The sequence below is a fragment of the Canis lupus genome, chromosome 2 (genome assembly GCF_003254725.2).
Source record: "Canis lupus dingo isolate Sandy chromosome 2, ASM325472v2, whole genome shotgun sequence".
Lineage (NCBI taxonomy): Eukaryota > Metazoa > Chordata > Mammalia > Carnivora > Canidae > Canis > Canis lupus.
In genome coordinates, this window is record NC_064244.1 from 40,969,564 (window position 1) to 40,986,013 (window position 16,450).

The 16,450-nt window shown below is 37.0% G+C and overlaps 1 non-coding gene across 1 annotated transcript; it reads left to right on the forward strand.

The window, feature by feature from the left end:
• The first annotated feature begins 9,571 nt into the window (after positions 1-9,571).
• Positions 9,572-13,389, forward strand: LOC112660589 (uncharacterized). Its single transcript, XR_007406413.1, has 4 exons — positions 9,572-9,727; positions 11,139-11,181; positions 12,443-12,552; positions 13,222-13,389. It is a non-coding gene; the product is annotated as an uncharacterized LOC112660589 (transcript).
• Positions 13,390-16,450: the final 3,061 nt, after the last annotated feature.

Genomic DNA, 16,450 nt, shown 5'->3' on the forward strand with positions numbered 1-16,450 from the left:
TTGAATGTGAATGTGGAAGTTTATTTCACCTAAAGTAGAGGTGAATATAAAATGTCATCTGTGTCAAAATGGTCACAACAAAAAAGCTGCATTAAATATCAAGTAAACTAATTTTTTTTCAAGTGAACTAATTTTTTACTTGCTTCTTGAGTTATTGGTTCAGTGGATGGGAGGCAAATGAAAACCAGACCTACGTCACAAACCAGCCCTAAAATTCTAGCCCTGGAAGTGATAAATGATCCTGAGTTAGAAGTGAAAAGGCAAAACTTTAACACATTTTATTGGTTACAATCACAGACTTACACATTTCTCTATAACTGATGCTGTTTCAGATTCTATATTCAGAATATGGGTTTTCAGAGATCTAACAGTATCAAACTCCTTATTTTCTCATGTAAGGAACTCCCCTGAAATTTTCCTCTCTCAAGGCTTCAGAAACACCCCAGGAGAGCACTTGTCTAGGCTACAGGTAGGCAAACTTTCTCTGTAAACAGCCAAAGTATAAATATCATAGGCTTTGTGGGATATAAGGCCTCTGTCACAAACCACTCAATGATGCTGTTGCATAAATAATGAATTTAAATTATGTAAATAAATATACATGGCTGTGGTCCAGTAGAAGTATATTTATAAAAACAGGTGGTGGGCCAGGTTTGACCTGTGGGCTCTAACTCAGTAGTGGGTAAGAATCTGTCTCTTGTCCTTCTTTGTAACTTACTGGTCTCTTGGCCCTCTTTTATGCTGTTAAGCACCAAACACATTTCTCACTCCATGATAATAGAGAATAAAAATAGAGGGATCCCTGGGTGGCGCAGCGGTTTGGCGCCTGCCTTTGGCCCAGGGCGTGATCCTGGAGACCCGGGATCGAATCCCACGTCGGGCTCCCGGTACATGGAGCCTGCTTCTCCCTCTGCCTGTGTCTCTGCCTCTCTCTCTCTCACTGTGTGCCTATCATAAATAAAAATAAAAAAATAAAAAAAAATAGAACTAGAAGAAAATAGAATAATAGAAAATAATAAATATGGACATTTCTAAACATTTAATATGTGCTTGAAGCTGAACAAGGCACACAGTAAGACTCAGATTTGTACCCCAATCCAATATTCTTTGTGGCCTTCTTGGTTGACTTTGATCAAGGCCAGTCTCATGTGTTATACAGAGAGATGATGGTAAATGAAGTGGATATGTCCTGAGGCCTTTACAGTGATGACTGCTATCTGTTTACCTCCTGGAAAAAAGACATAGCAAGATATTCTTGTTCTTTCTCTGATGCCATTATGGCACACAGGTGCCTTTTTCTTTCCAGCATTGAAATGAAAGTTCTATCTAAATAACCTGTGACTATAACTCATTCTTTGAGCATGAGGAGAGAACAGAGAGGAAGACTTTGTCAAATGAGGATTAGTCCCAGGAAAAAAGTCAAAATAAATATTTGTCATCCTTGATGGAAATTCATATGACCATAGAGCTCCTTCCATATTATTTTGAGGGATGATGTGCTGTCTTCCTCTAGATGATTCTTTGCTACTAACTAGTTTTCCTTGTATTTTTCCTTGCCCTCTGTCACAAAGCTATCAGAAAATAAAGTGTGCTTTTACCATTCTAATCTATTACAGTACTTGTAATATTTGACGCTTTGAATTTTAGACGCTCTTTTTCTCTCTAATGGACTTTTCTAATGACCTCTGAACAGACTTGTCTCCATCCTTTACAGCTCTCTATTTTTAAAAAAAACTTCAAATGACCTCTTCAAAACACTGATATATTTAATTCCCCAGTTTGAATTTTTGAACACTCCTACTAAGTAACCACACTGTACTAGAAGAAAGCAAAGTGAGACAAACCTGTCTAGGCATTGGCTTCTGTCTATCCCCACCCTTTTTATCCCCCATAGAGTCAGTCACCATGGATAAGTCTGGTTCAAGCCATCATCATCACTTGATGATTGAACACAGCACCGTTATAAATGATCTTCTTGCCTCTGTCTTCTCCCTTCCACTGCATTCTTTATTGTGGGCAGAATAATGCTCTGAAGTCCAGATCTGATGGCATTATTTTTAAAACCTGTAAGTGGTTTCTCTAGCTCCCAAGGTGTCCCAAGGTGAACTCCACACTCTTTCTAACATACAAGGCCTCCGTTCATCTCTCTAGCCTCCACTCTTACATTGTCCTCTCTCCCTTCTACCTTGAATAATTTTCTTGAACTTCTCCTAAATGTCCCTTCCTAACATCTTCTTTTTATCCACCCCTGGTCCTTCTCCCAGTTTTCCTTCCAACTCACAAGGTCCATCCCTCCAAATTCTAATTTGCTATTGCTCATTGAAGGTACAGCTTTTTTCTGGAAACCTTACATGACCCCTTTCCCCTTAGAATACAAATTAGTTAGGAGCACCTGGGTGGCTCCATCGGTAAAGCCGGTAAAGCATCTGACTCTTGATTTCGGCCTAGGTCATGATCTGCTGGCTGTGGAGCCTGCTTAAGTTTTTCTCTTTCCCTCTGCCTCTGCTCCTCCCTCCCACCCCTACTTGTGCATACTCTCTCTCTCTCTTTCTCTGAAAATAAATATTTTAAATAAAAGAATAAAAATTAGTTATTCTTTTGATATGCTCCCATAACATCCTGTCCTCATACCTGCATGGCCTACTGTCACTGTTGTGTACTTGCTTATTTAGAAGTCCATCTCTCTCACTAGACTGACTTTTTAAAGAGAAGACACCATTTAATGTCCATGTTTATATCCCCAGTGCCTAGTACAATCAATGCCTGGCATGGAGCAATTGCTTATTAAAAGTTGTTGAGTAAAACCAGACCCTTAAGATAAGAATTTTAAAAGGGAATATTGGATGGAAACTCTCAGTTCTGGTCAATGGCATAAAGCCTACAAGAATAGAAGAGGACCATTATTTTTCGAGGAACTTAAGAGAAGGAACTGCATTCCCTTCCTGGTACAAATAAAATATTTCTGACACTAATAGCTGTAAACAAACAAGTTATATGAAAATATGATCTTATAAGATGTATCTCCCCTTCTCCTCCCGGCCTAGAAGGCTAAATTCATGAGGTCTTTTCTCAGAAACTAGCAAAAGCTGCAGCTAAAGAGAAATGCAAGGAGTAGCATGACCCCAGAAAAATACACTGTGAAGTGGACTGTTGTGATTGACATTGTACTTTCAGCTAATTAATTGATTTTTATCAGCTAAATATGTAACATGTCCTGATAAGATTGCAATCAGGAAAAGATCATTTTATTTCAGGTTGATAATATCCCAAATTGACAGAGCTAGAGAAAAATTAGATATGATTTATCCAGCATGTTTCATAGATGGAAATCTGAAGCTTGGAGAGGGAAAGTGATTTTCTGAGCTTACCCAAGTGGGTCTAAATCAGAAATACAAATTCAAGTGTTTTTTAATCTTGTGTTCCTTACACCATTCCCTCTGGCTTCATGAACCCCAGTTCCATCTTCATAAAATATTATCTATCCGATATGTTTTCAGACAGAGAAATAGATTTTGCGTCTAGTGATCCAGAAAATTGCTCATTATCTACAGAAACGGTCACTTCTGTTTATTTGTGGAATAATTCAATTCCAGATCTATGGAACATGTGGCAGAAGAAAGTACGCATGCTGATTTTTTTAACATATAGAAATGGGATTAATAATGAAAAGTGAATTCCAATGGCTTGACTTAAACATGAAACATGAAAGAAGTCTTAGGAGCAGTAATAAAGTGAAAAGTTTTCAACTATCATATTCTTAGCTCTGGATCCATTTTGCTCCTAGAATTTTAAGTGACAAAGTTGCCAGAACTCCTGTTGCCAAGGTCTCTAAAAATGAGTTATGGACAAGTTGTGTTCACAGAGGATATTTGCTTAAGTCCCAACCTTTGGTCACAGGACAGGCATGGCTAAATCATGCAGGAAATGCCACATCGTTCTCTACCCAGGGGCTGTTCCTATGCACTCAAAAGAGGAGTAGACAATTGAAGGAGTTCCAATTATAAGTGCCCACTGGAGGATTGCTAGTGGAGCTGCATGACCCCAGATTAGCATTTACTTAAAAGCACAAGAATAATATTCTAAAGAGGAATGGAATGTTGATGGTCATTTTAATGTCAATATGTCAAACAAGAAATAATAACACATCAACAATAAAAGCAATGGTTAAAAAGCTATTAACTAGTTTTCCCTGTATCTTTCCTTCCCCCTTAACACAAAGCTAAAAGAAAACAGTGTGTACTTTTTGCCTTAGAGGATATCTGAGTAAAACTGACAAAAGCATAAATAATAGGCAAGAAATTATTCTTAATGGCTTGTGTGCTTTGGAAAGTAACCAAAGTAGAAGCAATAAAATTTTCAAGAGAAATGAAAGGGACAAAGTTCTAACACTGACCAACACTGCTGCTTGGTAGCATCCTCAAAAGGCAGAAGACTTGAGTGTATGACTATAAAAGGTATCTGCTGAACCCTGGATTCAAGAGTTCTCAATCTCAACCAAAAATCACCCCCTCCCATAGGTGGCACAGAATCAGGGAACTACCTCAGGGACGGGAACCATTTATATCTGGCTTGGACCATCAGGATGCAGGCAGCAGCCATGACTGTCCAGAGATTAGAGGGTCTCTCCTCATGTTCTTGTGCACTGTGTAACCATCTCAGATCCTCACCAATCTCAATAATGAATGAGACCAAATGTCCCCAAAACCTGACAGAACAGAAGATTTGGAATTAGACATAATTTTAGAGAAAAAGAGGAAATAGATAATGTTGTATATCTACATTTATTGATCAAAACTCACCCCTACTAGGCGTCAGATCATATTGGAGATTGTTAAGAATTAATGCACAGAGCACATCCACCCCTAGGACTGGCTACCCTAGAATCACAACCAACGCTTTTTCTGAAATAAAACCTTAAACCTGTTAAGGAACTGGAAATAGGAATGGATTTGAAGTCACTTTAAAGTAACTTTTGATCTGGACAATGTGTTGTGATGGTATTGAGTTTACATAATCCTACACATTTTTTAAATTTATTTTTATTTGAATTCAATTTAATTACTATATAGTGTATTATTAGTTTCAGAGGTAGAATTTAGTGATTCATCAGTTGCATATAACACCCAGTGCTTATTCCATCAAATGCCCTTCTTAATGCCCATCACCCAGTTACCCCATGCCCCAACTGCCTCCCCTACAACAACTCTGTTTGTTTCCTATAGTTAAGAGTCTCTTATTATTTGTCTCCCTCTCTGTTTTTTTTTATTTTTCCTTCCTTTCCCCTATGATGTTCATCTGTTTTGTTTCTTATATTTCACATATGAGTGAAATCATATGGTATTTGTCTTTCTCTGACTTCTTTCACTTGGCACGATACTCTCTAGTTCCATCCACATTGTTGCAAATGGCAAGATTTCATTCCTTTTTGATGACTGAGTAACACTATTATATATATGTATATGTATATGTATACATACATATATGTATGTATATTTATATATACATATATAGTATATATATATATCTCACATCTTTATCCATTCATCTGTTGATGGACATCTGGGCTTTTTCCATAGTTTGGCTGTTGTGCACATTGCTGCTATAAACTTTAGGGTGCATGTGCCCCTTTGAATCACTATGTTTGTATCCTTTGGATAAAAATCTAGTAATGAAATTGCTGGGTCATAGGGTAGTTCAATTTTTAACTTTTTGAAGAATCTTCATACTATTTTCCAGAGCGGCTACAAGTTTGCATTCCCACCAACAGTGTAAATGGGTTCCTCATTCTCCACATCCTTGCCAACATCTGTTGTTCCTGTTGTAAAATTTAGCCATTCTGACCTGTGTGAGGTGGTATCTCATTGTGGTTTTGATTTGTATTTCCCTGATGCTGAGTGATGTTGAGCATTGTCCTTAGATAGTTATTGAGTAGGTAGCAAAAGGAGGAAAGAAAAATGCAGTCTTCTTAGAATTTGTTGACAGGGTTAATTTTTCAGTCATCCCAAAAGGAAGAAACGTGAGAGGTAGATTTTTTTTTTTGGAGGTAGATTTATAAGCTATTATTCTTGAACTCTGAATTTAAAAAATAATAATAAAGCAAACAAACTAAGAAAAAACACTTATATTCTTCCTGGAGAGGAAGATACAGATACAAATTAAAACTTAGTTGGTTAGAGATTGGAATGTGAGTGTGAAAATCAGAGATGAAATGAAGATTCCTAAATTTTCCTGGATTGAGTTGCTACTGATAGATATTAACAAAGTGAAACTGGAGAGAACCATTAAAAATGAGATTTAGCAACAAGGCCTTCTAGGAACATGTTGAACTGGAAGATCCTATTGTATGGGATATCAGGAAGAGGATATCTAGTAAGCAGTAGAGAATGGAGTCTAGGACCCAGGTGGCAGATTGTTCCTCATGTTCTCTGGGAAAGCAAGTAGGAGCAGAAATCCCATGTTGACATAAGGCGGTGTAATGGTGTGAGAAGATATGGCATAACAGAGCAAATCTTGTACTAGAATCTGGGGATCTGTTTCACTGAGTGGTCTGGGGATCTGTTTCACTGAGTGTCCATTGAGTGGACAAGATACTCTCCCTCCCAGGGCCTCACTTCCTGTCGTGTGTGTGTTCTAGATCAGTTTCCAAATAGATTTGCATGGATTTGTCTGGTGGAAACGTAGGGACTCTTTAATTCTGTCTTGTTTCTATTTAGTTTCTGCCTTTTTAAAAGATTGTTTCATTTCTTGCTTGCCTCACAAAATTACATTCAGGAAGGGGGGAAAGTTCCATTTCTTAATTAAATAACAATAATGAAAAGTTTGAAAGGCACAGACCCAGGTGCTTGCTCCTGACATTTCCAGCTTTACCATGACTGAGCCATTTTTCTCATTTCTGTTATCTACTCAGAATTTGATCTCTCTAAGCAGGTGCTCCACTATGACTTGGGAAGAAGATCATTTATCTCATTAAGAAAAGTTTCTGGAGCACATCTCATTGTAGTATACATATTTCAAATGCTGAAGAAGCACTGAAATATGGATACAGTAGAAGTATTCAAATTTCACAATAGCATAAACCAAAATTATAGAATTATTTCTGAGAAAAAGAGGTGGTATTGGAGAATGGAAAGTATGAATGAGAGGGACACAACTTAAAAAATTAGAAACAAATACAACCAGTTACTGGAAGGTCATAAGTTCTGAAATTGGAAAATCTGGTTTGGGTCAAGATTCTATCACTTACTTGCTGTCTGCTTTGGGCAATTTGCTTAATTCCTCCAATCTTTGAGTTAGACCTTTGGGAATTAACTGTATCTTAAATCCACATTAACTCTATCTTCTGGAGAGCTGATGTCTTCACATGAGGTAATGGAGATGAAAGTGCTAAGTAATTAGAAATCATTAGGCCAGGCCTGCATTATTGAAAAAATGTCAGTTATGTGGGTGGGGTGGACGTACGTACATATATAGATATGGGCACAGGAGAATGTGTTAAACAGAAAATATCATGGTTATGATCTTAAGAAGCATGAGACACTATGCTAAAAATTGGATTTTAAGTATAAATATTGGTTGTTGTTACTGAAGTAGCCTATCTCAGTAAAAAAAAAAAATTATGAGAGAAGTATAGGTCTAGGATTCTGGAGAACTGGCTTTTCCAACTGTTAACTCTGACTAAATAGAAAACTCTTAAACTTTCTGTGTTTGTTGTCCCATCTGCTAAGTAGCAATAATACTGGTCTGCATATTTCACAAGTTTCTTTTAGTCACTCAACAAGCCTTCATAAAACACTATAAATTATCTTCAAACTCCAGAAAAGGTATTACAGTACTTAGTATTCATATTGTGTACTACTGTGCATTTTCATGAAATGTTCTCATTGCTCCTATTTTCTATTTCAACTTTTGTGCATTTCATATAATGTCTCTTTACCCCACCTATGATTTTACTGGTTCTCAAATATAGACATGCTGTTGTATTTGCTAAGAAACCAGAGGATTATTATGCAAGACAGTTCTGGTAGGTGAGTTCAGGGTACAACTATTTCAGCTGCCCATAAATCAAGGAAATAAGGAAGCTTTCCTTGACAAATGAAATTAACACTCTAGCTTGGATTAACAACCAGTCATCATTGTACAGGTCAGTCTTGATGAAGATGAGACCCTCCCATTGTGCATATATGTATATATACGTGTATGTGTGCCTCAGAGCAGCATGTCCCTGCCACCTTCACTTATCATCACTATGAAGAGTCTCACTGTTTTTGCCATCTTTGCTCTTGTAGCCACCGCATGGGCTGGCCCTCCACCTGGTAAGTTAGGATTCCTTTCAATGATAATGACTTTATGTTAACTGCAGTTTGTTCAATCTTCAATAATAATAGAATGTTAAAGTCAGAAGAAAATTGAGAAATTAACTGAATTGGCCTGATTAGCAAAGAGAGGGTGGTAGTCAGACCTCGTAGAAGAGGAAGAGAGACTGAGAAGAAGAATAAAAAGATTGTCATGGGAATAAAAGGTACAGCATAGGGAATATAGTCAGTAGTGTAGACTTGTCAAATCACTATGTTGTTCACCTGAAACTAATGTAACATACTGCCTTGGCTATACTTAATAATAATAAAAAAGAAAGAATAAAAGAACTGTGGGAAACCTGCTCAGTTCCTGATCAAGACATCAGGCTTATGACTTGCCTTTCAGAAAGAACTTATGCAGCTTTGAGACCTTAACCCAACCCTATCCTGGACATGCTCACAGAAATTCCTGGATACCTATGACAGCCCTTTCTCCAAAGACCAGGAATTTCCCTGGTGTTGTGTTGTGTTTTTGTGTTTTGTTTTTGTTTTGTTTTGTTTTAATCAGAGTCACATACATTTCTGGCTTCATCCTGAATTGGTCCTGACTAAAGAAGTGAACTCTCTTAGGTCTGGCCTGGGCAAAGGATGTCAGAAATAGGTTTTAGTCACTGTGAACAATGAATTCAATCTTGCACCTCTAACTATGAAATTTGTTCTTTCTCTGATTCCTTCTATTCAAATGCACCGCATGCCACTCTCTTTTGATGATCAAGCAATAGGAAGAGAGGTGAGTGTAAACTTCTCTGTGGGGTCTTGGTAAAAATGATACCAGAGCTGATGTGTAAATGGAGCTGTGAAAGGAGCTAAACTGGCTCACTGTGAATGGAAATAATTCCTAGGGAGGTAAAACCGTTGCTACTCCACTTTTCCTGGTGGTGTTTCTTTCTTTGAAGGTCGCAAAGGAATCTCTTTGCAAAAGGTGAACAGCAGATAAAGTAAACTGTTACCTTTAGGTGGCATTTTAAACTTTTCTGAGTATTTTTCACTTTCAGTATTCCATTGTATTTTCACTGTAACTCGAAAAGGAGAGACTAACATTTTCTTCTTAAACAGCTACCTCTAATGTTTCATGTCTGATCTAGTTGTGTAGCACAGCATCTGATCCATGTAAGGTCTTCTAGTTGTTTGCTAAAAAGTTGAAGAAGCTAGTACTCTTTCCACTCTTTTCTCTCTGACCAACTTGATACGAGAAAGACTATAGAATGGAAGGAAGACAATGTGGGCCATTGTTTTTTGTTCCAATTATAGGTGGACTGCTCCAACTACAAAGGAAAAGGCTCTCAGATTGCATGCCCAAGGCACCTGCAACCAATATGTGGCACAGATCATAAGACTTACAGTAATGAATGCATGTTTTGCGCGCTAACTCTGTAAGTATCATACTCAGTTTGTATCCCCTCTTTTTTTTTTTTTAAGATCACAAAGTCCACATTGGCCAAAACCTGCTTGGTTTCCAACAAGGTGGTTTGATAAATCCTACCTTTTGTCATGCTCTTCCAATACCCTTTGGACATTACTTTGTTAAAATTAATTAATTAATTAATTTAGCTAGATATTTCTTTGCTATCCAGCCAAATTCTCATTCACATTATGTACTGTTCCTCAGCCATTAGCGTTACCTATAGACATTTTTATTCTCACATTACATTTGAGGAAGCTGAGTCTCAGGCAGAAAATGTATCTTGGTCAAAATTCCATAATTTTCTGTTGTGTCTTTCCTATTGAATAATTGCCACAGGTACTTTACAAGACTTTGATCTATCTTTCATACCCCAGAGAAAATCCATGTTGCTTCTTACAATTATCTGGAAAAGTCTAGGGAGGAGATTGAGAGTACAAATGGATAGTTGAGACCCCTACCACCAGCAGCCCCACAAATTATGAGTTGCTAACTGTAAACATCTCAGCTTCTAGGAAAATGAAAGAATAGTTCTTACCAGCCATTCCAGGAATTTGAATTCATTACTTTATGACTGTATGTGTAACATCAAAATCATGGGCTTTGTTGTCACGTATCTGGTCTAGAATCCAGATTACACTTAGAGGTTGTGTGACACTAGGCAAAAAAGAAAAACCAATTTGCTACATGCTTCAGTATCCTCATCTATAATATAGAAATTTAATAGTGTTTAGGATTCACTGTGATAAAACACATCAAATCTTAGCTATACAGCTAATACAGACTGAATATTTACAGAAATGAGCTCTTCTTCCTTCTCATCATTTTCTCCTTCTTTTCTAACCCTTCTGAAAATTTATAGTCAAGTGTAACAACAAGTGTTATTCAGAATAAAGTCTCTCAGGATATGCAAACTCGGGTACTAATAAAAATGCAAGAGACTAAAGACTGATGAGAGCTTACTGATTTTATCATCTCATAACCTCCTTTTAGAAGACAGAAATCTTAGAAGTGACTGTAACAAAATTACACAGACTATAAGTGCCAGAGATGAATTTGAATATATTTTTTTCTTAACTGCAAAAATGTTTTCACACTATACTATGCCTTTAATTTTCATCTGAATATTTATGAACTAATTTTTTAAATGCCCAATCTCCTCTTAGAGTTGATCTTACTTTCTTATATTTTTATTTGTTTACAAAATGATCATACATGAAGGTGTTAATGGTCAATATTCATCAACCCGGGTAGAATATTAACCAGAGCGCCTCATTCTCAGTACAAAACAGGCAACACAAAATGACATATGATTGTATTTTATTCTGTAGATTGTAAAATGCCAAGTAATGAATTACCTATTTAATAAAATCTTCTTTCAGAAACAAAAAATTTGAAGTCAGGAAACTTCAGGATACTGCATGTGTAAGTATACAAGGAAGTTTCATTTATTCCTAATATGAAGGGTTACAATAATTCCTCACTTTATGAAAGTTTTAAAATAGACATTCTAGAAATTATCTATGAGTATGTATAGTCATAGATAAGTTATAAGGCCAGCCAAACAAAAGACATGAGCATAGTTAACTTACTTCTCCAGAAGAAGACTCCACAAATTTTACTCATAGCCCCTTAACTGGGGCAGTTTGGTATAGATGTGGTTGTTTTCTAATGCTGCAGCTAATTAGCAGATTAAGAAGAGGACACTAGGGACTTAAGGACACTCTCATAACAATAAAGGAAGTTATTTTTTAAAAAACAGAAAAAAATTTCAAGAACAACTATAAAGACAATTCAGGAGTAAAGAACTATGTGAGTGGATGTCAATAATTTTAATACAGTTTGAAATGTGACAAGAGAAATAAAAATATGGTGCTGTGGTACTAAAGACAGTTCATTTTAAGGAGTGACATCTGACTCAATTTGATGGGTAAGAGAGATAAATGTTGTCAAGAAACTGTTATAAAAAGAGTTAAACTGACTTCTAAGGAGGACTAGGAGTCTTAGGAGTTGTTGTGTTGGACACAGTGGGTAAGGTCAGGTGAGACAGAAAAACAGCCTAAGCGAAGGCACAGGGATGTTTAGGAGAGCAGGAAACACTCTGAGAATTCAAATTTAGTTGGAGTTACAGGTCAAGCAGATGAGAGAGGTAAGCACAGCTTATGAGGGGATGTTCTGTAGATGGGGAATTAATTAACTAATCAAAAAACAAGATCTGATAATAAACAACAAATTGGTTTTTAAAGAATCACTCTGACATCAATGTGGCAGGTGACTGAAATCTTAGCTAAGCATAGACACTGGGCAGCAAACTGGCGGACATCTGCAACTATGCAGGCAAGACATAGGAGGGCCTAAATAAAGTGGATAACAGTGTGACAAGGAGAGGACTGGTTTGGAAATTAAGTACAAGATAAAATCCACTGGATGTACTCTATTTACCAGTTCCCTGTGGAGAATGAGTTGGGAGGGAAGCCCTAACCTCAAGCTAAGCTATCTCTTACTGTGACAAGATTGTCACCATTACTGGGTCAGATTTTGGAAATTAAAGAAGATATGTCTTTTTGCATATGGGATTGAGGGCTAAGTGACTTCTCATAGGCCTTAAAACAGTTTATTTTCTATGATTTAATAATTTGAGATTGTTCTTTCTTTTTTTCCTTTTTTTTTTTTTTTTGGACTGAAGGATATTGAGTGCACCGAATATTCTGATATGTGTACCATGGATTACAGACCTCTCTGTGGATCTGATGGAAAAAACTATTCCAACAAATGTTCGTTTTGCAATGCTGTTGTGTAAGTTCTGAATTTAATGTACTATTTGCAAAAACAGCCTTTCCTGCAGAGCCAGAAACCATCATAGCTACCTAATTAAGTGAGATGCTCCTACAAAGTGTTAACAGTCACATGGTTCACTGATAATTATAATATTTTTTAAGATTTTATTTATTTATTCATGAGAGACACACACAGAGAGAGAGAGAGAGAGAGAGAGAGAGGCAGAGGGAGAAGCAAGCTCCATGCAGGGAGCCCGACACAGGACTCAATCCTGGGTCTCCAGGATCAGGCCCTGGGCTGAAGGTGGCACTAAACTGCTGAGCCACCCAGGCTGCCCGATAATTATAATATTTTACAAAAAGAAGTAAAAAGTGAGAAAGAGAGAGAGAGGGCAAGAGAAAGAAAGTGGTAGAAAGGAACTGAAGCTGGAAAAGGAGACTTGATCAACATCATAATATTATTAAATGGCAGGTAACAGAGATATTTATAGATTTTTTGGGGGGTTCTGATACTGGATTTGACTACATTAAATTCCTTTTTCCACCATGCTGGAGTTCAGCTAATAATTATTCACCTTTCATGCTCTGTGCTCATTTGGCTGGCTTGATCTAAGAATATTAAAATTTCAATTTAAGTTTAAGATCTCTAAAACTTTCCTTTTAAAAAAAAAAATGATTTTTCTTGTAGGAAGAGTCGTGGTACAATCTTTTTGGCCAAGCATGGAGAGTGCTGAGATTTGGATCCCAAGTTCCCTTTGGCAGATTCCATGTAGAGAACCAATCTCTTTAAATGGTTATGGGGGCAAATATGTGGATTTGATTCTTCAATAAAAGATTCTTAGCAGAAATCTTTCAAGTTTGTCTCTGGATGTGACTGTCTGTTAAGCAGAATGTCTATGGTCATTTCCCTCAGTGGGTTACACAGAAAGATTTCCTCTATTTTTACTCAGTTTGAGAACTGGAAGATTGTATGCACACTGGTGAGAGAAGAATCTACTCTTAGAATCCCATTTAAAAAAAAAAAATCTCATGATTTTTAAGCAAACATGGGTCAAGGGATGGATCTGACCACAAGTCTTATATTAGTACCTTTAGCAACAATAATAAAAAAGTGTATAATTCAGCTTTGGAGAAAGAGTAAGAATCCATAATACTATCAACTAGGAATGTATTTAGACATTAGATATCTATTTAAAGAGGACTCAGTCACAAATGGCAACCACAAAGGAAGGCATTTTGTTGATCACGTTGGGGAGATATTAAGAACCATATAATCTGATTAAATTGTTGAAGTCACTAAAATGCCCAAGGAAAGTTCAAGGTAGCTAGGAAAGATGAGGGCATATGCAGGATTATCATAAGATAGAGATCAGAGCTTTCTCATTTCTGGTGTTCCATAGGGAGAGTCATGTCATTAATGTAACATTCAAAGAGAGATATTTTTCCTTGGTAAAGAGAATTTTCTAACACTAAGTCTTTAAATAGGAACAAAGTTATGCCCTATAAGTTCATCTGTCCAAAGCACAATGCTCTTTTTTTTTTTTAAAGATTTATTGTTCATTTGAGAGGGAGAGAGACAGCATGCATGCGGGGGGTGGGGGGCGCGGGGAGACAGGGAGAACCTCAAGCAGACTCCCTGCTGAGCACAGAGCCCAATGCAGGGCTCAATCTCAAGATCTGAAGATCATGACCTGAGCCAAAATCAAGAGTTGGATGCTTAACTGACTGAGCCATCCAGGTTCTCTAAGCATGATGCTTTTTTAGTAAAGATTGGCCAAATGCTTGCCTGCTATTTTGTAGAGAGTTGTGTGTCTTTTCTAACAACACACATAGAAAGATCACTATAGGTCAAGCAATGTGTTGTGTAGAAAAAGGCAATGCAAATGGGCAAAGAATCCATGCCATTAAGGAGTTTGTAGACTAGTCAGAGACACTCTTTTGAAGAGTTGATTACTATACAATATAAAAGACTATAAAATCAAGAATTGTTAAAGGTACAATAAGAACTGAAGGAAGACCTGAATCTTATGATCTCATTTAACCTAAATTGCTGCCTAAAGCCCTATCTCCAAAAACAGTCACAATGGGGGTTAGTGTTTTCACATTCATATTTGGAGGGGACATAATTTCATCCATAGTAGCTAAATTGCCAGAACTTTATTTTTATTTTTCATATGTGAAAATAAAATGCATGACAATGTGACAATAGAAGAGACAAATGAAAATATTCTAAGATTCTGTGCTTAGTTAAATGGTATAATATTACTTAAAGGTACACTATGAGAAGCTACTTATATTCATGTGTGCACAAGAAGACAAAGAAAGGAGGTTGAGGGGAAAAACAGATTGGAAAGATAAAAAAGCAAGTGGCAAAATGGTAGACTCAACATCATTGTGTTAGTTAGGGTTCTTCAGGAAAACCAAATTATGTGTTTTGTGTGCATGTGCATGTGGATGTAGAGAGAGAAAGAGACAGAGAAAAGAGAAAAAGGAAAAGATTTACTTTAATTGGCTCATGTGATTATGGAACCTGGTAAGTAGTTCAGCAGGCTGGAGACTGAGGGGAGTATTGATGTTGCCGCTCAAGTCTGAAGGCAGTCAAGAAGCAGAATTTTCAGTCCCAAAAAGGAAATCCTAAAAGCTAAAATATCTTTTTTAAGGAGACATTTATAGGTAGTAAAACTATTAAATATTCATGTGAGCGATTAACATATAAATCAGAATAGAGTCTGTGACTAAGGCAGTGCCTTAGTCTATTTGGGCTGTTGTAACAAAAATACCATTAACTGGGAGGCTTAAAGAGCAAACATTTATTTCTCGTAGTTCTAGAGTCTGGCAAGTCCAAGATCAAGGTACCAGAAGATTCAGTGTCTGGTGAGAACTGTCTTCTTGCTGTGTCCTCACATGGCAGAAGGGGAAAGGGAGCTCTCTGGACTCTGCCTTCATGACCTAATCACCACCCAAAAGTCCTACCTCATAATACCAACACATTGGCAACTAGGCTTCAACATAAGAATTAGATGGGGACACAAATATTCAGTGTATAGCAGGCAATAACATGGGGGAGCCTTTTAGGATGATAGCCATTCCAACTCATCACTAGAATGGTGGGTACATGGATGTTGACCTTAAGTAATAAATAATTTAATTACAAACAATAATAACGAGATCTACTAATTTAAATGTTGACTGTATCCGAAAAATATCTTCATAGTAACATCTCAGCTTGTGTCTGACCAAATGTCTGGGCACAAGCCAAGTTGACATATAAAATTAACCCTGACATTAAGTATATCAGTCATCATATTAAATATGAATGGTCTAAACATTCCAATTAAAGGAAGAGATTGCTAGACAGAATTTTTTAAAAAGCAAGGCTAGATTTAAAAAAAAAAGCAAGTGTGTTTACAAGAAATACACTTTTAAAAAAAGGTACAGGGGTGCCCAGCTGGCTCAGTCAATAGAGCACACAACTCTTCATCTCAGGGTTGTGAGTTCAAACCCCATGTTGGGTGTAGCGATTACTTTCAGACAAAATCCTTATAAATTAATTAATCAATAAATTAAAAGCACAAATAGGATACAAATAAAAGGATAAGATAAGGTTTACCAGGGGATCCCTGGGTGGCGCAGCAGTTTAGTGCCTGCCTTTGGCCCAGGTCGCGATCCTGGAGACCGGGGATCGAATCCCACGTCGGGCTCCCGGTACATGGAGCCTGCTTCTCCCTCTGCCTATGTCTCTGCCTCTCTCTCTCTCTGACTATCAAAAATAAATAAAAATTAAAAAAAAAAGATAAGGTTTACCATGTTAATATTAGCCAAAAGAAAGCGGGAATGGCAATGTTAATATGAGCAAAATAAATTTTAGACCAAAGAATAATTCAAAGGATGAGAAGTAAATTTTATAATGATAAAGT